At 45.4% G+C, this 12,703-nt stretch overlaps 1 protein-coding gene across 1 annotated transcript in view; it reads right to left on the bottom strand.

Annotated features, from left to right (window-relative positions):
* The window catches only part of LOC147114826 (uncharacterized), a 132,854-nt gene extending 129,508 nt beyond the window's left edge, over positions 1-3,346 (bottom strand). The window contains exon 1 of the mRNA XM_085992800.1: positions 3,318-3,346. The gene's annotated coding sequence lies outside the window, so the exon portion shown is untranslated. The remainder of the gene's footprint in view (positions 1-3,317) is intronic.
* Between the last annotated feature and the right edge of the window lie 9,357 nt (positions 3,347-12,703).

Here is a 12,703-nt window from a genome sequence, read left to right as displayed (position 1 = left end):
GACGTGATTTGTCAGTGACTTCCTCCCTAATTGGCCTGCTGAGCCCGCAGGGCGGGCTTAACAAGCTCAATCAGGGGGAAATACCTCTGGTTGGTCAGGCGAGGATGGAGGCAGGACATTGACATGGCAAGCAGCAGTCCTGCCTCCTACTCGCCTCCATTCACAAAATCCAGCCCTTAGAGTTAGTGGGTGTTGCTTGGAATGGAGAAGGGTTGGAGTGGTCAGTGCTGGGCCCATTTTTGCTCTCAATATGTGTACATAATAGATAACTTGGCCTTGGGTGCAGGAAGCACAATACCAAAATTTGCTAACAACACAAAAAATGAGGGGAAATACTAAAAGGCTTCAGAAGGATATCGGTTAGCAGAAACAGCAGGCAGGTGGCAGATTAAAAGGGGAAATGCATTGTGGAAGGAAAAACAAGGAATGGGAAAACACACTCAATAGAAAGATATGGAGGAGGGTAGAGGAACAGAGAGATCTTGGGGTACAAATACGGAACTCCCTGCAGGTGCAGATAGACAATACAGATAGCCATGAAAAAGGCCAACAGTATTTTGTGTTTTTATGAATAAGGGCATAGAATACAAGAGCAAAGAGGTAATGATAAGTTTGTACAAGACACTGGTTAGGCTCCAGTTGGAGTACTGTATGGCGTAAAAAGGACATTAAAACCATACTGTACAACGTAGATTCACCAAGATGATACCAGGGATAACTATAGTTATGAGAAGAGACTCAAGATACTTAAAATTATGTATCAAATCCCCCCCCCTTAACCTTCTCTATTGGAGCAGAGAAAGTTAAGAGGATTCAATAGAGCATTTTAAAATTATGAAGGATTTTGATGTGAATAGGGAAAAACCCATACACCTTTTAAGGGATGTGTAGATAAACGTTTGAAACTGAGGCTGATACAGGGTTATGGGGAAAGGACAGATCAGTCAGATTAGTTTTGGATTGCTCTAGCCAAAAGCACAGACATGATGGGCTGAATGGCCTCCTGCGCTGTAAACTTCTAACCTATAGAGGGAACACAGAAAGAAATGACTATATATATACTGTAAGATTCGCAAAATTTCTACATTTCCCCAAAGGTTATTAATAAGAAAAGGGACCCTGCATGGACATTTTAATGAAAAAGGGTACCCAAGATGGCGTCCGCGCCTCGTGGCAGAAAGCCTGTGAGATTTTAAAAACTTGGACTCTGCGGCACAGGCAGCTTGTGGAGAAATCGAAACCAAAGCTGCAGTTTCTGTGAAGAGAGACTTTGCATTTTGAAAACCAGACAGGACTTTGAATGATGTATTAGACCAAATCGGAGACAGATCAAAACCCAGTTAGGCCTATAGTTAAGGCCATCAAGCAGTTTGCATAAATAATCGGGAACAGCTTAAGGAAACTATCGAGGCTGGACAGGCCCATTAAGATGTATTAATAACAAAACAGGTCAATTATCAGGCCAGTAGATGCGATTACCGGCCATCCAAGCCAGCCAAGATTGGGACAATGAACTAACCTGATTTGGCGCGCAGATAAGGGCCATCCGAAGGAGTATAATTGTAGGCCCACTGGCAACCTTCTCTCTGCGCTCTGCTCTCAGCCTTTGCTCCGGCTCCGGCCCCTCGCCCTTGTGGCTACTGCTCTTCCCCTGTCCCGCGCTTACCGCCCAGCCACTGCCCGTGCCTTCCCCATTCCATCAGGGACGCCCGGCATTGTGCCAGGCGGACACGGACAAACCAGGCCAAGCGGGACGCGACGAGGCGAGGTGGTGAAGAAGACGAATGGAAAGACGATTGAAGAAGAGCTTCGAATAATCGGGCCTTCAGTCCAGCTGACCTGCGACTATCTTCATGCAAACTCCAACTGCCGGCCGAGGAAGAGGAATCATCATCCCTGCGAGGTAAAGTACCCAAGCAGAGACTTTAACTTTGGGGTACTTGTACCTGGACAACACCCTTGCAGCACCCCAAGACCACGTGACGACGGCAGGCTCCAGAGAGCACAAAGAGCGAACCCCAAACTCCACCGCTGTTTTGAATTCAGCAGACCTTTTTGGATTGGTGAGCATGAATTCTGACCCCTCATAGCTTAACTTAGTTAGGTGCAGGGGGTGGGATAAGGATAAGGGGATTGTTAAGATAGTCGTTTTCCCTCGATGTGCCGTGTGTTCCCCATTCCCTGTATAAGTATAGTTATTTCATATTTTGCCTGTACAAGTGTATACTGGTAACTTTTCATAAGATTGTGTTAATTTCTTCTTCAATAAAAATCTTGGTTTTGCTTACATCCAACCACCTGTCTACTCGAGTCTTTTCTGTGTCGCCGCCTTGTACCTAAGTCCGGTGTCTAGAACCCAGGGGCGCGGGAGCGATTCCAACCACTCATAAACAGTCAGAGGCACAACTGACTGGGCGTACGCGCCACCCCACACCACCCCTTACAATACCTGGATATTTATTTTATATATATATCACCATCGCCTTATATCACCTTATCAAGTCAAAACATCTCAAAGCACTTATAATATTTACTTTTGCAGACCAGTAGTTGTTGTTACATGGGCAAACAGCAGCCATTCTGCACCAGCGATATTCAACAAACAGCAATTAAATGAATGTTCAATTAATCTATTTTTCATGATATAGGTTAAAAGTTGGCCAGGACATCAGGAAATGTTTTTTGGATGGTGCTATGAGATGTTTAACATCCATCTGAAGCACCCAAAAAGGTAGATGATACCTTGGCTTAATGTCTTCACTGAAGGACAACACCTCTGACTCTGCAGCAATCCCACAATATTGCACTAAGTGTCAACCTTGATTATGTGCTTGAAAGAAAGCATATGTTTTGTTGTCTGTCAGCAGCACCATGGGAGAGTAACTATATTTCTAACATATATATAAAAAATGGTAGGTGGGTCACAACATTACATTTCAAAATACATTGAAAACCACTATTAACTGTATGGGATATTTCCAGTGGATGTACCTGTAATGCCTGTAGGTGGCACTGCAATGAGGGTTTTTTTTTCGCCATTAAAGTTTCAGATAACAGAAAGGAAAGGAAAGACAGACTTCCATTTCTTTAGCTCCTTTCACGACTTCAGGATGTCCCAAAGAGGTTTACATGCAATTAAGTACTTTTACAGTATAGATACTGTTGTAATGTAGGAAATACTGGTTTTACATCTAACTGTTATAACACGTAGGCCTAGAAATTCATGGACGGCAAAAAAGCTGCCGGTGCCAGTGTTAACAGCTGCCGAAAATGGTGGTGCTGGGGAATAATTAACATTAGCCCAGCGCTAAACTCACAGTGCAACGCCGTCCTGGTGGTGTTGGTCCCGGAAGGAAGCCTCAATGTAACGTGACCGCTGCATCATTGCAGCAAGAACAGCCTGCTCTGAAAGCAAGGCTGTCATTTCAGAAAGCAGTGGAATTGCCTTCTGAAATGAAAAAAAATTAAAATCGTAAAAATAGGCCGTTTTTAGCCCTTACAGCTCAACTGCCTTCTGAAAAAAAATAACTTTAAAAAGAATTCCGAAATCTTCAGCTCTTAAAGCTGAATTCCCTTCACCTTGATTGGCACCCCATCCACCACCTTAAACATTCACTCCCTCCACCACCGGCGTACCGTGGCTGCAGTGTGTACCATCTACAAGATGCACTGCAGCAACTCGCCAAGGTTTCTTCGCAGCACCTCCCAAACCCGTGACCTCTTCCACCTAGAAGGACAAGGGCAGCAGGTAGGAAATTTTGTAAAATTCTGTCCTAGCAAAGGTTACCTGGTGCCTCCTTCATCTGCAATTTCCCTCCGATCTGCCAGTCTCTCCCTGGTTTCCTTTGTATCTCTCCCACATGAGCATGGTTGGAGTCATAAGTCATTGAGTCATAACAGCACAGAAGGAGGCCATTCGGCCCATCGAGTCCATGCCGGCTCTCTGCAGAGCAATCCAGTCAGTCCCATTCCCCCGTTCTATCCTCGTAGTCCTGCAAGTTTATTTCCCTCAAGTGCCTATCCAGTCTCCCCTTGAAACCATTGAGTGTGTCTGCTTCCACCACTTCCGTCGGCAGCGAGTTCCAGGTCCTCACCACTCGCTGCGTAAAAAAGTTTTTCTTCACATCCCCCCTGAATCTCTTGCCCAAAACCTTAAATCTGTGTCCCCTAGTCCTTGTACCATCAACTAGTGGGAACAGCCTTTCCCCATCTAGCCTATCCAAACCAGTCATAATCTTGTACACCTCTATCAAATCACCCCTCAACCTCCTTTGCAATAAAGAAAACAAATCCAACTTCTCCAACCTGTCCTTGTAGCTAAGATCCCCCATCCCCGGAACCATTCTGGTAAATCTCCACTGCACCCTCTCAAGGACCTTCACATCCTTCCTAAAGTGTGGTGACCAGAACTGGACGCAATACTCCAGTTGTGGCCTAACCAGCGCTTTATAAAGGTTCAGCATAACTTCTCTAATTCCTCCTTTAGTCAGGCTGCTGATACTCAATGCCCCAATCTGGTATATGAGGCATTCCTTGTTGCTTTTGTCATGCATTCTAACATATTTTTGTATCTGTCCACTAGTTTCCAGTAGAGTTAGTGAAGTGCCTTCTGTTACGTTACTTCCTAGGAGGAAACAGGAGTTGAACATTCTGTATAATTGGTACAAAATGCTGCCTCCGCTCATTAAGCGCCATGCACTTTAAAATAAAATTCATCACAAGCTTTCCCTGCCTTGTTATTATCTCCACCCTCACTGTCAGCCAACACAACAGAAATCTCAAACCCCAGTGGCTCATTTTGTAAATAAAACAGCAGAGCAGTTTTGAGACAACCAGATTGTCCCTGGCCCACAGACACATCTACTCCCTCCTTACCATCTTACCATGATGCATTAATTGCCACCCAACTCTTTGCCTCCTTCTCTCACCACCTACAAAGATAGGTGAGAAAGCAAATTGTGTGGAGGATGCAAAGAATCTCCAAAGGGATATAGATAGGTTAAGTGAGTGGGCAAGAATCTGGCAGATGGGAGTTTAACGTGGGAAAATGCGAGGTTATCCACTTTGGTAGGAAAAAAAAACCCAAATTATTATTTAAATGGCGAGAGATTACAAAATATTGAGGTACAAAGGGATCTGGGGGTCCTTGTACATGAATCACAAAAAGTTAGCATGCAGGTACAGCAAATAATTAGGAAGGCAAATGGAATGTTGGCCTTTATTGCAAAGGGAATGGAATATAAAAGTAGGGAAGTCCTGTTACAACTGTACAGGGTGCTGGTGAGACCACACCTGGAGTACTGCGTACAGTTTTGGTCTCCTTATTTAAGGAAGGATATACTTGCATTGGAGGCAGTTCAGAAAAGGTTCACGAGGTTGATTCTGGAGATGACGGGGTTGTCTTATGAAGAAAGGTTGAACAGGTTGGGCCTATACTCATTGGAGTTTAGAAGAATGAGAGGGGATCTTATTGAAACATAAAAGATTCTGAAGGGGCTTGACAGGGTAAATGCAGAGAGAATGTTTCCCCTCATGGGGGAATCTAGAACTAGGGGGCATAATTTCAGAATAAGGGGCACCCTTTTAAATTGGAAATGAGGAATTTCTTCTCTCAGAGGGCCGTGAATCTTTGGAATTCCCTTCCCCAGAGAGCTGGGTCATTGAATATATTTAAGGTGGAGATAGACATATTTTTGAATGATAAGGGAGTCAAGGGTTATGGGGAGCGGGCAGGGAAGTCGAGTTGAGGCCAAGATCAGATCAGCCATGATCTTACTGAATGGCGGAGCAGGGTCGAGGGGCCAAATGACCTACTCCTGCTCCTACGTCTTATGTTCTTATGCTCACCCTTCCAAGGGTGGAGTCCTGCCACTCCCAACATCGCGTGCTCACATTGTGCCCCCCTGACCATGGCCCAGCCCACTCCTCATCTATACGCTCCCTCAGTGGTATTGCCCATGAGCATTGGCTCGGCTCCAAAGGTGCACCAAAGATATCCATTTTTACCCCTCCACCATCAGCCTCGTGCTGTTCAACTGCCCTTTATGACATTAAGTTGTGGAAGAACAAAAGTTTTTCTGCAGTTCAACAAGAGGAAGCTGATCAAAGGTGAAGCAGGAGCAGGGACACTGCAATTGTTGGGGTTGGGGTTGGGGCTCTGCGACCTTAGCCCTGGCAATTGCAATCCACCTCTGCCCATGGAGAGTTTTTTTGGTCCCTGTGATCAGACCCCTGGCAGATGCCCCGCCCACCCTGCTGAATCTCTTAACAAGCCTAGCCCCCTCTGCAGAATATTCTCCAGGCCCCATGGGACGGTCCATGTCAGCAGCCATCCCCCCGCCCCACCCACACACACACATCCCTGGTTACAGTTTCCGGGCCTGTAGCCCTATCGCCAGCCAGCTTCTCCCCATGGCAAAGCATATGTTTTTGAGCCCTACAAATGGATCCTTGGCAGTCACGTACCCTATCCACTTTCTCTTTCCACTGTCCCCTTCCTCACCGCCATCCCTTGTCACTCTTCCCAACTTTCCTCTCTGCTTCTTGACCCTCTCCACCCCTATTCATCTGCCTCTTTCCGAGCCTTGGTTCAATTATCTATAAATCTGCTTGAGCTGACTACTTCACTTGGTCTGGATTTCTTGTTTGGAACACTGCAACCCATCTGTAAATACCGCTTCTGGAAATTGCAACACTTGCTCCAAGAGAGGCCTGACCATCAGCATTCCACCTTTTTGCCCCGAACTGTCAGCCTATCCACAGTTGCCAACCCTGGAGCAACGTAATCACTGTTGACAGCACCAACCCAGTGATTGCCATTCCTGTAAGTTGAATCTGGGCTGAAAAAGTGAGAGTGAGATTCCATCCAAATTTAATTTCCTTGTATACCAATCTGTAAACAAGTTTCTGCAACCACACATTCAACTTCATTTGCAGAGCCTCCCTCCTCCACATGTCCATCAATGTCAGGACCCCTCCCCCTGCATTCAGCAGGAATATCAGACCCTCTGAGACCCCAGCCTCCACTCAGTAAGTACTATCTACAGGATGCACTGCAGCAACTTAACCAAGCTTACTTTAACAGCACCTCCCAGCCTATCGACCTCTACCACTAAGAAAGACAAGAGCAGTAATATCTTGGGAACATTATCATTTGCAAGAACATTTCTGGTCTAAGTCACACATAGTCCTGATCCAATTGAATGGTGGAACAGGCCCGAGGGCCTGAATGGCCTTCTCCTGTTCCTATGTTCCTGACTAGGGCTTACAACACTATTCCTTCATTGTTGCTAGGTTAAATTCCTGGAATTCTCTACCTAACACCATTTCGGGAGCAATATCTATTCAGGGACAGCAGCACTTCAAGGAGAAAATGCACCACCACCTTCTTAGGGCAACTAGGGATGGAGAATACATGTGAATTTGCTGGTTTTACCCATATTCTGAGAACAAATAGTGAAATAAAGGATGGAATGCGTGACTTTAAAATGGTTACTGAATTGAGTCTGCACACACCAGCTCAATTATCCCCTGCCCTCTAACCTCACTTTACCTGAACACTACACTTGTCTTAACTCCCCATGTGCAATGCCAAGAGAGATTGATAAATTAGTACATTGTGCATTGCATGGTATAACATTCCTGTTATAAGTTCATGTATCCTTGTTTTCTCTCTGTTTATTTGCTTGTCTTAGGAGATTGAGTGATTTTTTGGGGGAGGGGTGGCGGAGGTTGATGGTGTGTGTAAGTCTTACCATGTCAGGATGAGACAGGGTTGACAAACCAGCTGGTCTGTTCCTGTTCTTTTTTGTATGTCCATATCCTCTGATTAATGAACGATGCCACTTATGAGATCTGTGAGTTAACATAATCCCCCACATTCTCTGTTCCTCAATGGCTGAGTGGGTTTATCTAGTGAGTCGCTGAACACACAGGCTGGTAAGATGTCGCGTTCAATCCCTATTGTGGACTGGGTTAGCTAGAATGGGTTAGAGTGAGGAGAATTGGCCTGCTGCCCACTCTTGATTGCTATTCAGTAAACCCTGTTGGAAAGTGCATGGTTGTGGATGTCAGCAGAGGACAGGGTCAGGCTCACCTGTGCACCCACCACCCGCCCCCACCCCGGCGGTTTGACACTTACTGTTCACACGTGACAAATGACCACTTCAGTAGGATTGGCGAATGCAAAACTATACATCAGCAATGTGTCAGTGCATTCAGGAAAAATGGGAGGGTAGAAAATTAGCAACAAAAGAGTGAAGAGAAAATAAATCACATTTTCCATACTAAACATTGTTGATGAGTTCAACTAATTTTCCCATACAGTAATTGAATTTCCATTATAGCTAAAATTAGTCATACTGTGCGCATCACTAGGTTCAGGTCAATCTATTGATTGCTAGGGGTAGAATATTCAGCTGTGGAGAAGCATTATTTGACGGGAAGCAGGATATTAATTACTGGGTTAACTGGTTACAGGGTAGATTTCTACAATATATGCCAGATAAGGATTATTCCAGTAATGTACTAAAACAAATTACATACTGGCACTGGAAGTCTGATGAAGGAATCCCAGGTGCTGCATGATGAAATCAGCACTAGCCCTTTGCTCTATATCACATGGCTTTACCTTCACCTTCAAACAACTTTGGAAACCTCTGCAATAATAATTTCAGGAAAAAAGTTGCTTTAGTTATAAGGACTAACCAGAATACCTGGGACTCTTTTCACTAGAATAGAGAAAGTTAAGAGGAGATATACTAGAGCTATTCAAAATTATGAGGGGCCTTTCATAAAGTAATTAAGAAAAAACGATTTCCACTGAGCAGTGATTCACTAACTATAGACCCGATATTCATTGCCCCACCCTTACCCAGGCACAGGACAAGCAGAATAAATCCGTTGCGATCCATTTGTCCAGACTGCCTGAATTTGGTGGGTCGGGCCGTTAACCTGGCCTGGTCATATTTCCAGTACAGGCCTGCCTCATGGCGTGGCCTTGCACTGGGAATCGGGCTTGAGCACCTGCATCTGTGGGTCTGGCCACTGGAGTCGGGGCCTTCTGACTGCTGCTGAAGAGCAACAGCCAGAAGATCGCTGGGCACTAAAAAGCACTTTGTCCTGCAATAAGAGGTTGGCCATTTGCCTGCTCGATACTCTTTGCCTTACTATCAGTGCTGGGTAACTTGAAAATTTGGATTGACTATGGAAGACACTTTTTGTTCTAGCCCATTTTCAACTTCAAGGGGAGCCAGAATTATATCCCTGGAAGCATTATCCCAGTTTGTCAGAGTGTCTTGTAGCACTCTACTGCTGTGGAGATAGTCTCGTAGGCTATTATGAATAAGAGTTACTTATTTCTCCTTAGTGTAATAAACTGAATATGACACTATCCCTATATACATTTATCACCTCCTGGACCCCAAAGAGAGTGAAGGGGATAAGATCCTTTGTTCCATGTCCCCTCACCAGCTGTAATGGGTCACAGATGAAAGGAGATTTGCATTCTCACTCCATCTCCCATTGCAAAATGCCCACAGTACAGAATTTTCATGAAAATGTACTAATCTCACTCAAAAAAAGGAAAATTTGTGTTTGGAAACACCATTCTGGTGCAGTAGTGGGGACAGGATAGGTTGTGTTAAGAAGTCCCTTCTTCTCTTCTTAGGCAGTCCCTCGGAACCGAGGATGACTTGCTTCCACATTAAAAATGAGTTTGCAGGTGACTGATTAGTCCAATGTGGGACCTACAGTCTCTGTCACAGGTGGGGCAGACGGTGGTTGAAGGGGCGGGTGGGTGGGTGCTTGGGTTGACGTGCGCTCCTTGCGCTGCCTGCGCTTGGCTTCCGCTTGCTCCCGGCGAAGAGACTCGAGGTGATCGGCGCCTTCCCGAATGCTTCTCCTCCACTTTGTGCGGTCTTGGGCCAGGGATTCCCAGGTGTTGGTGGGGATGTTACACTTTTTCAAGGAGGCTTTGAGGCTTTGAGGAAGTAGCAGTGAATGCAAAGACCGTTAGAAAAAACAGCATTGCCTTGGGATTTCTTCATGTCATTGGGTGCAAATTGGAAATAAATGCTTAATGATCACTATTAGCATATTTGCATGTACAAACTCATTCATAAAAACAAATGATGCATTATTGGACCCTCTTTAGCATACAAACCCCCACAGGGAATTGAGAACAGCTGCTGTGGCTGAATTGCATGACATTTTTCTTTAAGTCTGTAACATGATTTACATGAGCAGATTGTTGGTAATGCTGAATATGTCTGTTACTGGGGAAAACAGCAGGGGCTCGCCTTTTCCATGGGGATTACTTTTAATTTGGTGTTCATCAAAGTGAGGAGACATATAATAACAAAATACTGGGTAATGGAACACTTTTTTATTTCAGGCACCTGATTTTAATACGAGGTGCAAGTTCAGCGTGGGGGTGGCGAGGCAAGTGGCAGGCTCACTCTGACTCGCTGATGTGAGGCCCTGGCAGTTTTAAATTCCGGGCCTCACTGCCACCGTCCAGCCCGACCTCTGCCTGAACCCGCCGAGAATGACACAGAGGCCACTGGGTGGGAGCAGGATATCGCCAAGGACCCAAGAAAACAGACCCTGGTCTAAAGTTAGTGTCGGGGGGGCGGGGGGGGGGGGGGAGTTTTAAGCCGATTGTGGATTCGGGATGGGGAAAGGAAGTCTAGGGCAGGCGAGGCCCAAGGATTCTTTGTGAGGCCTGGAAGCGCACTACTGCTCCTTCTGGCCCATAAGGAAACCTTCAAAAAATTAAATATTTTTACTTATTGGGTCTCTCCTGGCCCTGGAGCATTCTCATCCCAACTTCCCCAGGGACTGTGCATGGTTTGCGTGGCCTGGGGCTAAAATAAGTCAGGGTCTGAATGATGTCATCAGACCACAACTTTTGCATCTGTTGAAGCCCTCGCCTGTCTGGGGAGAGGGTCTCCGACATTGTCCAACACGCACATGTTATAATGGCACAGGGCATGAGTGCGGCACAACGATGGTTAGCAGCACAATTTTAACCCAACCCCCTCCCATCATGTCTTGTTCTATTGGGGCGTGAGGGTTAAAATCAAGGTTTTCAGCAGACTCTGGTCAGGTCCTGCATCATTAGACACAGTAAATCATCCTCTACTCAGTCTGCATTTCATTTCTATTTACCACATCAACCATCCTGTGGCCTCTCTCGGTGAGATTTGTCAGTTTACTGTCAACTACTAGTAAATTTTGCATAGTTTTGGGGAAATGCCAAGCACCCATATGACTGAAACTCCCCAAAAACATATCATATAGTGCCTTTATGGTCAACAGACGCTTTCATCCCATCAATTTGGGCAGGATTTGAAACAAGTGCAAGAAGTGAAAAGAACATTTGGGGTCATTTTCTGACTTTATGTACCCAGTGGGGAGCCTTGGCCACTAAGAGCACATATTGGAAACGTGGGCATGTACTGCCAACAACTTCTAACAATAAAATCATTGGCAGCAGCCGCCCAAATTTCTGATTTGCACTCTCAGTAGGTGAGGTTCCCTGCCAAGAGCACAAAGTCAAAAGACTATCCTTATTGTGCTAAGCCACTAGTCTATTCGAGTCCTGTTTTTCCCCTTCTTCCTCCCAGTTAGGACCAATCAGGTGCTCCAGGTGCAAAGCAGACAGCACTGGTCAGAAAATCAGAGGCCTGCTGTGCCTGATTTTCCATCCATTCATTTAAGTCGATGGAAAATCAGGCAATGCAGGCCCGCAATTTCCCAACCAGTGCTCCCTGCAAGCGTACAATTGAGGAATCAGCCCTATTACTTTTATCACTTGATTTCCAGTGGTTTACCTTTTGGTTATAGCGATCACCAGGTAAAACCAATTTTCCAACATTACCCATGTTGCTGGTAATAATCTACTGTAGGTGTTAGCAACTGGATTAATAACGCTGCTTCACGACCAATGAAAGTATTTTTGAAGTGTAGTTACTGTTGTAATGTAGGGAAATGCGGCAGCCAACTTGTGCACTGCAAGATCCCACAAAGATCAATGAAATAAATAACCAGATAACCTGTTTGAGTGATGTTGGTTGAGGGATAATTGTTGGCCAGGACACCAATAGGTTAAATGGCACAGCTGCAGGGTTGTAACAGGCAAGTTTAGGATAGACACCAGAAGTATTTCTTTACACAGAGGGTGAGCGACAGATGGAATGGATTGTCAGGAAGAGCAATTGAGACCAGGAGATGTAACAAACAATTAGCTGCTCTAATGGAAATGTGGTAGGGTTGGTATTCTGCAAGGAGGAAATCAAATGGGAAGAAGGGACTCCTTCATCCAAGCCTATCTTGTGATCAGTGTGCAGAGCTCCCAATTGTTATGCAGTGGAACAATCATCCATTGTGGATAAGCGTCATGCACTTTAAATTTCTAGCTTTCTTGGCTTTGTCAAATTCCAAATATTACGGCTAAAATTTTCTGGTGTCCATGCAGGTGTGATCGGAATTTTGAAATAAGTTGGAGCGATCGGGAACCTGCCATCATCCCGCCCCCACGTGCCTTTTCCTCGGGCGCATTTGCCAGTGCGGCAGCGACCCGACTGGCAGAGGCGGGCGACCTAATTCAAATCATTACCACCTTGTTGTCAGACCTTTAAATGCCTTTTTCAGCCTACTTACTGCATTCCTAGAACACATTGAGCTTTCTACAGGCCACAAG

The sequence above is a fragment of the Somniosus microcephalus genome, chromosome 7 (assembly GCF_052327205.1).
Source record: "Somniosus microcephalus isolate GS21.2 chromosome 7, FLI_Smic_1.0, whole genome shotgun sequence".
NCBI classification, from domain to species: domain Eukaryota; kingdom Metazoa; phylum Chordata; class Chondrichthyes; order Squaliformes; family Somniosidae; genus Somniosus; species Somniosus microcephalus.
This window is presented reverse-complemented; position numbering and strand designations above follow the sequence as displayed.